Source organism: Vidua chalybeata, chromosome 3, assembly GCF_026979565.1.
Source record: "Vidua chalybeata isolate OUT-0048 chromosome 3, bVidCha1 merged haplotype, whole genome shotgun sequence".
Classification (NCBI taxonomy): domain Eukaryota; kingdom Metazoa; phylum Chordata; class Aves; order Passeriformes; family Viduidae; genus Vidua; species Vidua chalybeata.
In genome coordinates this window covers 20738440-20753036 of record NC_071532.1, presented here as the reverse complement: position 1 = coordinate 20753036, position 14597 = coordinate 20738440, and the positions used below count along the sequence as shown (strand labels likewise).

Sequence of the window (14597 nt, the reverse complement as noted above, 5' to 3'; positions counted from 1 at the left end):
ATTATCTCAAACAGTGGCTACATTACCAGTGGTAGAGCAAATGGGTTCTCTTCTCTTGCCTCAACCTTGTGATTTATTTCACCTTAACTGCCTCTTCACTTGAATTACCTTGACTCATCCCCTTAACACAAATGTCATCTGTACTCAAAAGTCTCTTTAATATGCCTGGCAGAACTTTTTATTACAGGTTCACTGTATTTCAAGAAATAGTTAACAGAAATAAAAATGATAATACAATTAAGAGAACTGTGTCAGTAGCACAGTAGCGATGTTAACACTCCTATAATTGGCTTAGATCAGTCTTCTGTGCACAGTTAAGTTTTATCCAGGAAGTATTTGGTGTTACAAACCATACCTAATGTGACCAATGTCACATGCCTACATCTAGTCGACCAAAAAAGGACCTATGTGAAAGGCAAAGGGGGACTCACCCTGTAGTCCATGCTCATGTAGACATGAGACAGCACTGATTGAAAGTACTTAGGTACTCATATGCTTTGCACTTGGATCTTCAAGTGGCTTTCTTGATACAACCTCAGAGCATGTTAACCTAGCCAATCCTGTGGCTTTTGGTGAGCTTTGAGTATAAGCAAAATCAATCTACATGTCATAGAGTCATGGAATGGTTTGGGTTGGTATGGCCCTTAAAGATCATGTAGCTCAGGGGAGGGACACCTTCCACTATATCAGGGTGCTCAAAGCTAAAACTCCACTAAAACTTTTGGCCCCGGCCACAAAAGCGTCCGCGGCTCAGCCGCTCCGCTTGGCGAAGACCCAAGGGCAGCTGGCAAATAACCGCGACCCCTCAAGCCAGAGGACGGGCCAGGCAACGGCGATTTGCCAGCAGGGCCGTCCGCGTCCCGCCCGCACCGCGCCGCGCGGATGCCAGCAGGTTTAAAGCCGGGAGCGGCAATGCCAGGTGCCCAGAGGCGCTGGCTCCGGTTGAGTCCGAGAGCAGCGGGCCGTCCTCGCTGCGCCCTCTGAGCCGCTCGCCTTTGCTCCCTGCGGCGGGCTGGGCTGGCCTTTCTATCCTGGCCTTCGACACTTCCAAGGACAGCATATCAACAGCTTCCCTGTGCAACCTATTCCAGTGCCTCACCACCCTCACACACAGTAAATAATTTCTTTCTTATATCTAATTTTAATTTACCCTATTTCAATTTAAAGCCATTACCCTTTCTCCCACCACTCCATGTTGTTATAAAAACTCCCCTTCCAGGTCTCTTGAGGGCCCATTAAGGTTCTAGAAAGCTGTATATCATGCAGACATTTGACAATAAACTAGCTGCAACAGAATTTTAAATTGTATGAATTGTACAGTTAACATTAAGAAACTCAGAACTAGCACAGACATCTGCATTTTACAACTAAGTGATGATACAATACAGTAGCTTCATAAAATTACTTATCCATATTTGTATTCAATGTAGTTAGATGCCATGTTACTTCTTCCTGTAAGTTGCAGATATTTCATAAACAAATTCATATTTTGTGTAACACCGAAAGTAATAAATACAAGTAATAAACACAAGTGAATGAGTTGCACAGAGAAGTTGTTGAGTCTCTGTCCTTAGAGAGACTCAAAACCTGACTGGACAAGGACCTGGACAGCTTGATCTAGCTGATCCTGCCCAGGCAGGGCAGCTGAGCTAATGATCTCTATCTAAAGGCTCCTTCCAACCTCAGCTAGTTTTAGCTTTATGAAGAGGTTTACAAAAAGCTTAAACTGAAACAGGATCTTAGCAAGGTGATGGCTCTGGCCTGAAAAGAAACAAATGAGTTTGCATATAAATTTTATCTTCTGATACCCCTGATACCCTGCAAAGGCAGATAGAAAGCTTAATCAGTTACTCATCAGGCACCATGCTTCAGGTCTATTTACTTGTAGCCTGATCTCTAACTAAGATGGCTATTTCCATTAGAAAGGGTTATAACTTTTATTATTTCTGATGACTTTAGATATGTCCCTATATAATAGTTTTGTACAGACTTCAGTACATGTGTATGATGGCTCAATATTTCAAGTGTTGCTCTTTCCACAACTTTATACTTTTTTCCCATTTAATATATATTAAGATCATACCAAAATGAATTTGTCATTTTCAGCATCATCACTTGAAACACACCAGTCTAATTTGTCAGTGAAAGCAACGGGAAGTATGTATTGCTGTGTTCTACATGCATGAACAGCTACAGGATTGAACTGTATTCCAATTTTCCTGCACACTCTGATTCTTGTCAAAAGGGCTGCTCTGCATGGCTAAAATGCTATTCTTGAACCTCTGCCTTTAAAAGTTACTCCAGTGTCATAGACCTCACATTTGACCATGGCTTGATGTAAAAGTACTGTTTTCTCCCCCTTCCAGACAGTAGGAACACTTACAAAATGGTAATATTATCACTGCCATATCTTAAAATGTAAACTACATTCCAGAGGAATTGGTCAATTGGTGATATATGAATGCAATTTATATAAGTTCCTCAAATACTACAGAGTGACTGAAAACTTTGTTCTTCCTTGTCTGCTACCTACAGCTGGTAAAAATTTGTTTGCAACTTGAAACTATTTAAGCTTATCCAATTCTACAAAATACTAGAGAAAATCTGTCAGGTAGACAGCATCTTCTAGGAAACACATTTTCTACCATGCAGTCTGAAACCAGACTGCATATAACCTTAAATTTCCTGTTCCCAAATTGCTGCTCAAATAAAACATTTCCAGAAAGCCAGAGGATGTAATATGCCAGTATGTATTGATATCAGCCAGACAAGTGGGAATAACCTTTCCTCCTAATGACATTGGTATAACACAATAGAAATGTTCTGTCAGAGGAAATGACCAACAGTATTTTAATAACTGACCTAAATGCAACTGAACCTTTTGTTTTTTAAATAATGTTACACTACAGAACAAAAAAAGAGCAAGAGGAAATCCATTGTCATTTCTGCAGCACAGAGCTCAAGGAGCGCTCTTTTCAAACAATTCAAGAACATTGCATCTAAACAGTGTTTATTCTGTATTGCCTTAAAGCTACACAAATTAAAATTAATTATTTGACTGTAGGATCCTTACTAAATACCTCTCATTCAGCAACTCAAGTTTCAGAGTACAAACTGGTTATAAAAACAAGTCACCTGAAGAACAATTCAACTACCCACTCAGGACATAGATGAATTATAACGGATTCTCACTGATGAAAGAAGAAACATTCAAGGGCTACACAGATTTTCTGAAACACAAGTTCTGATTTATATAAAACATTTTTAGCTTTAGAATTATATTATTGTAGTGCATGTTATTTGGCATTTGGCCACTACATTTGTTAACATGCATTTTGTTAACTTTGCAGAAGGGCTGTACTTTCCACGGCATCTAAAGTAATAAATTTTAACACAAACACTACCAAACATCATGCCATGCTTATGTTTGAAATTTCTTTTTACATATCTTAGTGCAACTTATTTGCCCTAAGCACTAGGTTCATTCACCTGAAAATACTTTTAAACAACGTTACTCTAATCCAATTTCAACAGGATGTCAAAATATGTTCTATATTGTTCTCAGTTTCAAACAACACATTCTTTAATCTTCCTTCTGTTTTTGAAATCAAAGATAAAGTAAGCAACTACCTGTAAAATACGTTGTTGAAATCTGAGGCAGAATTTGATTTGCCAAGTTTATCCCTTGTAGAGTGTCTACATTGCTACAATTTCAGCATCATAGAGATTCTTCTGAGGACACACAATTCGTCCCTTTAGTTGATGAGAGCAGTGTCCCTGCAGCAGCAAGTTGACCTTTTTCTTTAGAGGGAAAGGACTTTCTAAATAAGATTTTATTTAGCGATGCAGTATTGTTTTCACTATTAGACTTTGGAAATCATCAAAATCTTAAACTTGGAGCAAAAACAGTAGTAACCTGTATGCTTCATTTTCTGATTGTTTGCCTGCAGGCTGCATTCCAGCCTAATCAATCCAGCTTTTTAAGAGATTGTTGTTAAGAAGATCTAAAACATTAGAAGACCAGAGTTTCTGGTGTTTGTGTTTCATGGCTTCAAGTTCTGCTTGAAAACTCAGATCTTGTATAAGTATTAAAATCTGATGCAACTTCAAGATTATGAAGTTGAGTTGTTACAACTTCAAAGAAATCCTGGGAATAAGAACACAGACAGATCACTAAAGCCAAGAAGAATACAGAAATAACAAGACAATTATGTATATAGAAAAAGACTTGTTGCTTTCTGTGGCTTGTATCAAAATCTTCTGCCTTGCTCACAAATCTATACATTACCATTTTACCAAAATCACATACATGCTAAAAAGATGTTTTTTTTTTTCTTCTGAATTGTGAATAAAATGGATTTTATAGAGAAAAAAATGATCACAGTGACTGAGGTATTGACAGACTAAGTTACATATTCCACTTAATAAATCCTGTCTAATTTAAAATTATATTTCTGCAGGCTTTCCATAGAGTTAATGAAATTTAACAGAACAATCATTAATGCATTTGAAATAAAGAAATCCAGACTTGGATACAATCCCTTGCCTTGTTTGCCAATAGATATCTTTAAATGAACTCTGCAGTGCAAACTCCCAAAGTTACTCAATAGTTACCCAGTTAGACTGAAAGTGGCCCACTGTACAACAATATACCAGTGTGAATCAACCCAAACTGCATCTGCAACTAGTTCTGCATTCATGCCAACTTCACATGATGGCCTATGTGCACAACTCAGATTGGTTAGGACCATCATTAATGTTATCATTTTTCAGCGTACTATTGAAGAACTTACCTGTCATTTCTGAGCACACAGATGAAGGCTCAAATAAACAATTCTCTTCTGTCTAGACACTGCTTGCATGTCTCTCCATGATCTCCACTAACACTGTGAGCAATTTCATTTTCTAAAAAGATCAACTGTTGCCTCATCTTAAGAAGTACAGAAGGTTTAGTAGCAGGTTTAGATACATCAAAGATGACTCTATATTTTTGTGGACACAAAAATCTGCTAATGTCATCTGTGACAACTGGGTAAACCCCATTTTTCCAGTTAGGGAATGAATGAAAAATGATCTTCAGGAATAAATTCAAAATGGCCTGCAGAAAAAGTAATGGAATGAGAATTTCCATATGACAGAGACCAGACTCCAGAAGCATCACTGCCCACACAGCTGTAGCTATTGTCATACAGAAGATGGCCAATAACTATTTACCTATCCATAAGTAACCAATTCAACATAAAGAAATTAAATGCTCCTTCACAGCAGAAGATTTCCTGGCAGACTTTTTTCATTATAGAACAATGTTTCAGGACAAGGTCTTTAAGAAAACTGTTATCTAGACCTTTAAGTTATTAACCAATAGCATGTACATTCACTAAGTTCTGCCCTCTAGCTCATGTTGTGTGGCAATAGGAATGGAAAAATAGTATTCAATTATTATACACAGATTAACAGACCATAGGCATCCATCAAACTATGTCTACCTTAGAGAAATCCAAGTGATTCAAGAGATCTCTTCTGACAATCTGCCAGATATTAAGTTAAACAATCTCACCAAGGAGCATTGATTTTCACTAAGAAGTATAACCCCAGAGATTCTGTCAGGCTGCACATTTAATTTGTGAATTCCCTGGCTCCTGATCCTGTCTGCTGACAGAAGTTGGCTGCATAGTAAGCGAACAGTTTGATAGGGAAAGGTTTTTTTGACATTCAGACATGACCAGAGTTGAGAAAATTAATTCACTTGAAGTTGGTATAAAAGGCAGAGTAGAGCTGTTATAAGGCCACCCACAGAGTGCAATTTAAGCCATTTCAACAGTAACTAATTTAAATGAGCAGCAATGACACCAACTGGATTTCCAAAAGAGACAAGGAAAATTTGGAGACTGACACTATCAGTTCTAGTGAGATCTTACAGGTGAGGCAAGTGAAAAACCCCCAACAAAGTAACTTCTCAGCCCTATTAGCAAAGACATGCACAATTTAGCTTTCCAAAAATGCCATACTATTCAACTTCTGGCAAAAAAACCACATTTAAATTTTGTTCTGGAACATTCTGTGCTTTGTCTTCTTTCCTTTATCCTTCCAAAAAAGCTAATCAAGAACCTATGCAAGCTACTCAGTGTCCACGATTACCTATTCCCCATTTTTTTTCACAGTACAATGGGCCTCATGTTCCATAATGCTGGTAATTCATAGGCTCCTTCCCAGGTTATTGCATATTTCATAACTCCAAGCAATGTCTGCAGCAAACTATAATTCTACACTATCAGAAATGAAATACAGTAACAATTTCTAATTGATTTGAAGTTGTTTTTCTTTGAAATGTGTTTAAATACCCAGGTTGCCAGAATATCTTCCAGGAATGTGATTTTAAAGAAGACAGATTGCAACTGTTTTTCCTGGCTATACTACAGAAAATAACAGCAAGATCTTATTTTAAGTTAGTGTACTTCTATATTTCTAAGCAAGAAATTAACTTTCATGAGAAAATGTCAGTAAACAAAACCTCCCAAGTCCGTAACAGTGGTAATGCATTTCTATAGCATCTTTCATCCAGAATTATCATAAAGAATAATGTTAAGTACAGATTTGCATTTTGTTTATATCTCTGCACACCACATGCACACAACTTGCATCCTACAGTGGCTTAAAAATCAGTACCAGTATACGTTTTTACCCAAAATGAGAAAGATCACAGTGTGATATTAGCACTTATCCTCCACATAAATACAGAGGAGATACTGGTCCAGTGGTTACAGCACTGGCCTAGAAACTGGCGTATCTGGTTGCAGTCCCCGCTTTGCTCTTCTCTGCATAGGCCACCACAGGGAAATTGCTCACAGAAAAAGGCACAGGATAATTATCTACCATATGCTCACATCTTTCTATCAGCAGATATTTTTCACAGTATTTGCAGGGCTGGAGTGTTATAACAACTTCAAAAGCTTCAGTATCTTAGCAGCCAGCACTTAAACATCCTACAGGCTGCAGCTTCAAATCAATCACTAAACCTACATGCCATCTACTTGTCATCTTGTTTTCACAGGTTCTTCATATCCCTCTCCCCCAAAGCACCACTGGAACAACTTTCTGGAGTGATCTTCCTGAAGTGATCATTTTTGGGCCCAAGCAAACATCAAAACTTAACATTTTATAGAAAAAGTTCAACTCTGGAGCAATTCTGTCATTGTAAATACAACCGAAGAATTTACTGACCTTGTGTGCTCTGCTGCCGCGAATACCAGATAAAAACGTTTGCAGAAAGCAAAGCTTTGGTTTTTCAGTATTTATTTTAATTTTATTTTTGGCAAGAGGCTATGAAAACTGGATACAGAAATTAGAATAGCTTATAAACACTTAGGTGAAATCCCAAATACCTGAGGGCCTTGAATTAGCAAGAAAATACAGAGCAGGAAAACAACATAATAAGAAATTAATTCTGCTTTCAGAAGAGCATCTTATATTGTGCATGAAATTATTTTACCTTTTTTCTTCCACTGACTACACAGTGTGATTCTTGATAAATGATGCAATACCCAAAGCGGCTCTATAACAGATACCAGCAAATCTGACAAATGGAGAACACTCTTCTGCATTCACATAGAATAAACGCAAAACTGCCCCTCAAGTACCATTCACCCAAAAAAGGAGTAAACTCAACTTCCAAAGGTTACAACAATTTTTTTCTGTTTCCTGCTGAAGAAGCGGTGAAGAGACAGCTGATCTTGGTAAGTTAAAGGTACTCGGGAAATCCAGGATCTGTGAAGCTGAACTCAGGAGAACATTTTTATGTTGTGCACTCTTCCTGAAAGAGTCTGCCTGTTTCTCCCACAGACCTCTCTAAGAAGATATTCTGACCCTTAAAAGCTACAACAGCCTACTATCTAATTAATCTCCTGAAGACTTGACACGCATAAGCATTTCTTGTCTTACTTTGCTAAGGAATTAGAGCAAGTTTTGCTTCTTTACACACCTCTCAGCACACCTCTCTCAAAGCAGATGATACCGTCACCTGATCCAAGAGGGCGTTTCTTAACTCCTTCAGCATGTATTAAATTCTGGGTTAGTGAATCCAGTGCACTAATCATCAGTTTCTCCATGTGAGTACACCACACTTTTTCCCCCTGGGAGTTGACTACCAAGTGTACATATTTAATTAGACATGGCAAGTAAAAGGAACAAAGCACGAAGACAAGAAAAATTCCCCACAAGACATAGGTACATGCAACTTTTACCTAAAGACTCACTTACTGTGCCTTGATGGCACTGTGAACAGACCTCAACTCCTCAGACCTTCAGTGGACCAGAGAACAGACCACTGTTAATGCTTCACTTCAAGAGTCCCTTTCAAATAGCAAGTCTTTCACTCTTATCAGCTCTTGTGGTTTTTTCCTTTCCTGTCAACACAAGTAATTTTAGCTACAGCAAAAAGGCAGAACCTTTACAGCTAATGTTCTGGATAGCATCCACTAACATCCCTTGAGTGTTTATCTGCACATACAGAACTGTTTTCTTCTAGCCATTTTTCCCCTTTCAAAATCCCACAAATTAAAATCAATGTATAACATGGTGGATGTCACTGTTGTGAGAGCAGCATTGCCATCTTTATTTTCACACCTGTACTACAAGAGGGTTTATAAGACCTTGAAAATACAGTCCCTAAAGAAAACACTTACAAAATACCATTGTGTAAATCGTAAGATATTAGAAATCAAAATTATTTCTCTACCATACCAAAAAATTTTTGCAAGTTAGTTATTTCTTCTCAAAAAAATAGCATGAAAGCACTCTTTTGGTTCCTTTATGAAAGTAAAAAGCTGCATCTCTGGGAAGATGGTCATAAGGCAGAGTTCATGTAAAACTGTACGAACACTTATACTGCAAACAAAAGACTCAAGATGCTGACTAAATTTGAATTATATTTCTGTAGTTATCTCTAAAAAGGAGCAGATATGCCTGAGGAACTGAAATAGAAGATAGCAAGGAAACAAAGATGTAAAAGAATGTAAAGAATGAGTAAAACAAAGAGAGGTTTTGAAACAAATATAGGCTGAAATTTAAACCAGTAAAAAGGAAAGAAAATGTATCTTCAGCCCTCCTCCATTTGGGGAAATGAATAGATCTTTTGAAAATCACCCTGAGTGCAAAGACATTTATTTCTTTGCCCCAACAATATCTTCTGAAGGAAAGAAGCTTCAGGGTACCAAACTTAAAACTAATTTCATTGGAGAAAAGTGCAATTATAAATTATAACACAATTCACAAGCCAGAATTAAATACAATACAAAACTGCATTATTAGACAGAATGACCATTTCTAACTGTCCTTCTGTAATCAGTTAATTTAAAAGTTTTTTCTACTTGGAATATTTATAAGCAATGACCAACTTCCTCTACAGAAAAATTAATTATAACAGCACATCAATGTGAATTCAACGGGCATACTACACAGAATTTAAATGTATTCTCAATTCAGGAAGACTCTCCTAGAATCAGTCTTTTCTCTCAAAAAAATCCCCATCCCTACCCAAGCCCCTTGTAAATGTGTTTCTACAAATCTAACAAGACATAACATTTCTTACTGTTTATAGGGTTCTTGTAAGGAAGCAGAGTGTATTTTGACAGTAACACCACACATAAGGGCCAGAATCCTTCCATTTTCTGCTAGCTTTTCTGATAATACTTTTTTCACCATCTTTAACAAAACACTGCTCAAGTAAATATGATTATATACTAATAAACTGAAGCAAAAAATAGTCAGAAGTACATTACCACTTTGCTGGTTTACATTTAAAGATTTATAAATGCCAACACATTATCACTGTACTCCAAAACTTTCACCTAAAAGATGTTCTGCTTTCACATGTCTGGCTTGGGATATCCAACTTTATATATTTGGTATGAGCTATGGCTCGAAAGTGAATTATTTGCTGGAATTCGTTATACCACCCTTACCACTTAGCAAGGACTGTATTTCTTGCAAAGGAAAGACATGCAAGCCTAAACATCTTTTTCAGCATTTTATATTAAGATTTAAACATCGTGTTATTCTGGTCCAAACTTCTGGCCCATCCAGATCTATGACCACGAAAAATATGGCAAACTCATATGACAAACGAATTTTTTTTTTTCCTAAAACAATGCTATGAATGGAAAATCATAAAATGTTTTCTCCCCGTATTTTACTAGTGCTGATTAAGTCCTTCATCACATGCACTTTATTTAGTATGGCAGAAACACAATTTCTCCCACTTTGCCATCTTCAGTCAAATGCCCATGCACGTTCCTAATGCTCTCCAAAAACTAGTCTTTCCTGGACTGAAATACTATATTTTAAAAGCTAATACTCTGGATTTTTCATATTCAAGGGAGAAACTGCATTATCAGAGAAGCTTGTGCCAAAAAATGAAAGGGAATGTTTCCCCCTGGAGCCCTTTACAAAACGAATGGAATTAATTTTGCTTTCTATACCAGCAAGATTTATGCAAGAAAGGCAAAACTACCTAGCTTTACAGATATTTTGCTCCCTTGAAATTAAAGGAGTGTTATCAAACTGTAGATTTTTTTTTTTAATTTCTTGATTCACTAGGTGAAAAGTTGAGCCAAAATGCTGCAATCTAGTAAAGCACAACTTTTAACCTCAGCATATTCTCTTCTGCTTATGCTTTGAGATAGAAAGCCATATTTTATAAACTGTGCTAGGAAATGCTGAAGTTTGGCAAAAAAGAAAGTGAGGAAAATATATAGAATGACTTCACATGAATACAAAATGATAAAGTAGTACGATGTGGCTAACCATCTCTCAGCCCTATAAATATTAACAACTCTAGACAAAAAGGACAAAAACAAAAGGTTACAAGAGAAATTAAGAAGACTAAAACAAGGAGAAAAAGGAATAATTTCCCAGTGTAGAAAAGTTTTGACAGACTCAAAGATGGAAAGATGACAGGAAAACCTTTTCTGTCATCCTCTTGAACTCCTGCTGGACTGTATAGCCACCATCTTTACCACATGTCCACACAGATAATCCTAACACTTGCTCTCAGCACCGTGTGACTTCTCAGAAAAACCTCCTGAATGCTGGCCTCACACATGCTGCAGTCAAGCTGGCCAGGCTACGCCAGGAGAGGATTCCCAGCCAGAATCCTCTTTTGGGGATTTCTCATTTTAAATTCAGTACTTATTCAACCTGGCAGAGAGGCTGAATCAGATCATCTCCAGAGGGCCCTTCCAACCCTAACTATTCTGTGATTTTGAGATTCCCTAAGGAACAGCCTCAGACACCAAAATCAGATCAAAATACATTCAAAATTATATTCTTTCAGATCTGGCTTTAAAAGGAATGCTGCACTGGTATATTTCTATTGTTCAAAAACGTGAACAAAAATGTATACCATAAGTGCCAACAATACCAGTCAAAAAGTCCTTGGGAAAGTTCCTGAATAAATTACTTCTCTGATGGTATAAAATGTGATTTTTTTTTCCATTGCCTATCAATACCAGAAAAGCTTCAAGCAAGGCTACAGTTACTATATGCATATATATATATATACACACACACACATATACATACATGTGTGCATGCGTACCTGCATTCCCCACGTATACAAATAGGTAGGATCAACAGAGAGGGACAGGAATAAAAAGTTTTCAAAATTAATGTTTGTTTCAGAAAATTAAATGTTAAATAACATGAGATTATAAATAATCAAAACATATATTGACATATAAAGTCAAGACATGGCTGAAAAATGAACACAATAAATGGGAATATAAAGTAGTTCAAAATAAGGAAAAAAAACTTCTAATAAATTGAAGGATCCAATTCTGCATTCTGTTTCACTTAAATTCCCAAGTTCAACTGAAGCTGAAGTAATTTAAGGCTTTCATTACAAGAGCAGCAGGTTAGGAGGTCCAAGAATGAAATATGCTGCTGCCATTTGAAATGGAGCATACAAAAGAGCTAAACAGGCTAAACTCACCCATGCATTTCTCAGACAAGCAGAACCCACTGCTGTGGCTTTGTATTTTAAAATCACACTCCAAAACCAGTGAGCTCATTGCCCTTATGGGGGGCTCTCACACTAGAACACATAACAGCTGAATCCTTGCTAACAATACAACTGACAGGTTTTTTAAAACAAAATAGTTCAAACAGCATTAGTTAATATAAGGGGTGCTGGAGCTTTTTTGGAGCTACTGTGAGCAGGGGGACAACTGACACTGTTAAACATGTGCCTCATGCACCTGAGTAATTAAATAAAAAATAATGGAAGAGGGGGATTTTTAAAGGATCTCCTCACTACCCATTAAAAGCTAACTCAGCAACCAACAGAAATAATGATTAAGACACAGAAAAAATTACAACCTTCACGATAGTCCTCATATAGCCAAATGAGTCTAATAAGCACAAATACAAGAACTTAGAAACAAACATTGGTCAACACAAGACATAGAGTGTGACAGCCAATACACTTGAGTAGCACAATGAGCTGAATTAACTCCACAGTGACTGGAATCTGTACTCAGTATCAGTAACAACACAAGGGAAAACAATCCTTGCAATGCTAGGTATGGGCATGAGAACTGCAGTGGCATATTCTCTGAAGGTCTGTGATGACAGTATCTTTCTCCCATGCAAATGCAGCACTAAGTATTCCCACAAGGAATATGCTATATACTAGCCCACAAGGACACATTCAGCACTTAGTAGGCTTCAGGAAATGCTCGAGTCTTCTTGCCTCCATTCCCACTAAGGGAATAGCCCAAAAAGGCTATTGAAGCCTTTTTGATAGCAATGGGTGGGCAGAATAATTCTGGCAAGACTAGCTGGAGACCTGAAGTAGAATACTAAAATAACCCATTTCCTTGAACTGACAGTTACCTTGCTTATACTTCTATTGTATCCTCTTCGCCAAACAGAAGATAATTCAAAATCATTGGAAAATAGGCTTAACATTTTGAATAAGCACTTCAGCTATTAACTGGCTCACATTAACAATCAACTAGGCTAACATAACAAACAATTCTTGTTACTCAAACTGGCGTCATTGTAATGAGCTCCAAATTAATCTCATCCGTACACAATCACTAATCTTGTTGTGTGCCAAATGAATTTTTAATCAGAACAGAGTGAATCATAGGTTGTTTTTAAAATATATTTCTAATACTTGTCATCCAAAATGAATAAACACTAGAGCAGGAAAGAACTTTTCTATTTACATTCTGAGAAGCTGATTTTATTTATGCATACTATACATGCAAGTATCAAATGCATTTGATAGGGAAACATTCTTAATGACAATAAAATGTAAAAATGTTTCTTTTTAGTAACTCTTTGAGCATGAACAGCACCACCAACCTAAAGAATTTAGCCCCCTGACTGTAATTAAAACTGTACAACAAACCAAAAGGACCACTTGCCCCACTGTTGAAGTGCTCCACAATGCTGACATCATCAGCAAGATCAGCATGCACACAATTAGACCCTGTGACCAGCAGAGTAACCACTACTGGTTAAGAAATGTAACCAAGCACATACTTTGCTGTGCTGAACTTGAGACTCAAGCTCTGTTTCAAATCCAAGTACCTTTAATGTTTGTGCAAAACACAGAAGCAAAGCTAAATTTCAAAGAGCATTTTCAACTTGATTTTGCAATTGCAGTATCCATTCAAGAAAGCATTAACCCTGCTTACAAAACAAGAGTGCTCAACACATTGCTCTACTGCTGAAATACTGGTCTAATCAAGCAGGAATTCTCCGGGAAAAAAAACCACAAAAACAACCCAAAAAATGAACTATTCCTCTACAGCATTCACTTTTTAGAACGCAGTATTTCTGGAATCTTGCTTTAGCTGTCTGGCTAAAGGTTCTGGTAATAGGTGTTAACTGAACACCTATTACCATGCTCAGATGAAAACCTAACTGGAAGCTCTGCCCATGGAAACTGAAGAGTGACTGAAACGATCTGCAACACAGCCATTCAAATGTCTTTGGGGATGCCTACTGACAGCCTCCATTAGAGCCACACAAGCTTGAGGAATCTGGAGTACCTGGTTCTCCTTTCATGCTAAGCATAATTCCTGACTCAAGCCATCTAACAACATGTGATGACTTCTTAAAAAACAAGACACTCAGACAGATGAGACCAGTGCATGCAGGCTCAATGTCAGAATTCCCACAGATCCAATGGCATGTATTACTTACTTAGAGACTGTGCTCTTCATTGAATAACGTCTACATACTTCTGTGCATGGTAGATCCTGTTTGGATTGCCAGGAACTGTTGCATCAGAAGTATTTGAAGACTGCTCAAGATTAAGAGCACTGAATTATGGTCAATGTGCTAATCTGTATTTTACTTCTAGTCAGTAGACAGCTATGTTAACACATTTAAGAATTCTGCTAATATCTTAGAATTCAATTTAAATGATCGTCATTAAACAGCTCTCACATTTGTGGAAAAAAGGGAGCTTTTTTCTGCTTTTTTATAGCAGAATAAGCAAGTTATTGTTGATGCAACATTCTGAAGAAAAAAATCAACAAACCATATGGAACTGTGAACAGTGAATGCAAAACTAAAGATACACTATG

General features: G+C 37.2%; 1 protein-coding gene across 2 annotated transcripts in view; it reads right to left on the bottom strand.

Annotated features, from left to right (window-relative positions):
- The window catches only part of BABAM2 (BRISC and BRCA1 A complex member 2), a 163242-nt gene that overhangs the window by 114066 nt on the left and 34579 nt on the right, over positions 1–14597 (bottom strand). The window lies entirely within an intron of this gene.